Source organism: Penaeus japonicus, unplaced genomic scaffold, assembly GCF_977035675.1.
Source record: "Penaeus japonicus unplaced genomic scaffold, GWHDUDI00000001_assembly GWHDUDI00000009, whole genome shotgun sequence".
In the NCBI taxonomy this organism is placed as follows: domain Eukaryota; kingdom Metazoa; phylum Arthropoda; class Malacostraca; order Decapoda; family Penaeidae; genus Penaeus; species Penaeus japonicus.
In genome coordinates, this window is record NW_028234411.1 from 36,068,211 (window position 1) to 36,070,710 (window position 2,500).

Here is a 2,500-nt window from a genome sequence, read left to right on the forward strand (position 1 = left end):
TCTTCTCTCCCTCTTTTTCTTCATCCTTCTCTTCTTCTCTCCCTCTTTTTCTTCATCCTTCTCTTCTTCTCTCTCTCTCTCTCTCTCATCTCCTTCTCCTTCTCCTCCTTCTCCTTCTCCTTCTCCTTCTCTGCCTCCACCAACACCCCTTCCACCTCTACCTTCACCTCCACCACCACCTCTTCGTCCTCCTCCTCCTCCTCCTCCTCCTCCTCCTCCTCCTCCTCCCCCTCCTCCTCTTCCTCCTCCTCCTTCCCCTCCTCCTCTTCCTCCTCCTCCTCCTCCTCTTCCTCCTCCTCCTCCTCCTCCTCCTCCTCCTCCTCCTCTTCCTCCTCTCACGAACGTCCGTATTCGCTCCTCATGTAAATTTCATAACCAAACTCCCTCGCCGCGGGGGGTTCTCTGGCACCCCTCGGAGGGTCGTCGGGACACTATTGGGACACCCTAGGACACCCTGAGACACCCTGGGACACGCTGGGACTCCCTCTACATTTCCCACGGGACCACGGACACGGCAGGAGCAGCTGGGGAATGTCCGAGAGGAGCTAGGAGCATGGGTTTAGGAGAGGGAAGGAGAGGGATTGAGTGGACATGGCAGAAGGAAGGGGGGAGGGGGAGAAGGAGGAAGAGGATGGGCATGGCAGAAGGACGAGGAGAGGGGATGTACAAGGCGGAAGGAAGGGGAGGGGAGAAGGTGGAAGGGGATGGGCAGGGCGGAAGGAATGGGAGGGGGAGAAGGAGGAAGGGGATGGGCATGACGGAAGGAGGGGGAGAAGGGGGAAGGGGATGGATATAGCGTAGAGGGGTGGGGGGTCAGGGAAGGGGGGGTATAAGAGAAGAAGGGGGAGGAAGAGGAAAGGGATTGGCATGGCGGAAGGACGGGAGTAGGAAGGAGATAGCATGGGGGAAGGAGGGAGAGAATGAAAGACTGCGGAAGTGGATGGGAAAGGTAGGGGAAGGAAAGGGAGGAGGGGGTAGCAGGGTGAGGCGAAGGAGAGAGGAAGGGGAAAGGTGATAAGAGGGAGTAAGAGTTAGGGAAGGGAAGAGTAGGAAAGGAAAGGAGGAGGAGATAGGAGGGGGCGACGGAGGAAGGGAGAGGAGGAGGGAAGAGGTTCCTTGTACCTATTTTAGGTATGTTGTCCTTTCTCTTGAGATGCCATTTCGTGGGTTTCAGTTTTTTATGATAATGCTTATGATTCATACAGGGATAAGGATATATATATATGTGTGTGTGTGTGTGTGTGTGTGTGTGTATGTACATGTATATGTATACATATGTGTGTGTGTGTGTGTGTGTGTGTGTGTGTGTGTGTGTACATGTATATGTATACATATGTGTGTGTGTGTGTGTGTGTGTGTGTGTGTGTGTGCATATATACACACACACACACACACACACATATATATATATATATATATATATATATATATATATATATATATATATATATATATATGTGTGTGTGTGTGTGTGTGTGTGTGTGTGTGTGTGTGGTGTGTGTGTGTGTTGTGTATGTATATATATATATATATATATATATATATATATATATATATATATATATAGAGAGAGAGAGAGAGAGAGAGAGAGAGAGAGAGAGAGAGAGAGAGAGAGAGAGAGAGCGAAACGAAGAAAGAGAGGGAGTAGCAGCATAAAGAGATGGCAAAGCAAGACCCTTTTTCCTGACTGAGTACTCAGTGCTATGAAATATACAATAGATGAGACAGTAATGAATATACAGAGCGGTGCGTTGAAGGCTATAGAGACGAGTACATTGGGTGTTGTGTTGTGCAGAGATAAACACACAGGATAGTATATAATTACAGGTTAGTGCAAAGATGGTTACATAATGCTGTGATGATGAATTCATTGGATAGCGCGGGAAAGGTAACAATAATTGGTTCAGGAGTTCGTACTGTAGTACAGAGTTACGAACATTATTGGGCACATTGTGTATGATATAACTTCTTTTTTTTATTATCCGAGCTGTATAAAATGGTGTTCAATGTATAATTGATACGAAACCTCGAATGATTTTTTTTTCTCTCTATCGTTTTTCTTCTGCTTGTCTTCCTTTTATATTTTTAAGTTGTGTTAATATAAACGTAATTATTATCTTTCTTCTTTTCGTATTTAAAATCCGTGTTGATATAAACGCCATTCCCGCGCGTAAGTAACTGCCGTGTTTTCCCCCAGGTTTACACTCCCTTGTAATTCGAAGTACACTAGTGGCACATTATAATTTACCCTCCCCCCTCTCCCCCGCTCCCTCTCCCCCGCCCCCTATGCGCTCGTCATGCTGTAGTCGGGGGTCGATCGTCAGGCATGCGCATTGTTGGCGAGGCTTTTCATATGCTCTTGATAAAGATCAGAAAGTCATGCCTTCTGGCTTTGTTGAATATGCGAGCCTGTATATGCGCCCCGTATTTTTGCCGCCGCTGAGCAGTCGTGTGTGGTCGTGTTTGTGAGAGAGAGGAGAGAGAGAGAGAGAGAAAGAGA

General features: G+C 47.3%; 1 protein-coding gene across 7 annotated transcripts in view; it reads left to right on the forward strand.

The window, feature by feature from the left end:
• Positions 1-2,500, forward strand: part of Fbxl7 (F-box and leucine-rich repeat protein 7) — a 312,891-nt gene that overhangs the window by 154,275 nt on the left and 156,116 nt on the right. The gene's annotated exons all lie outside the window — the stretch shown is intronic.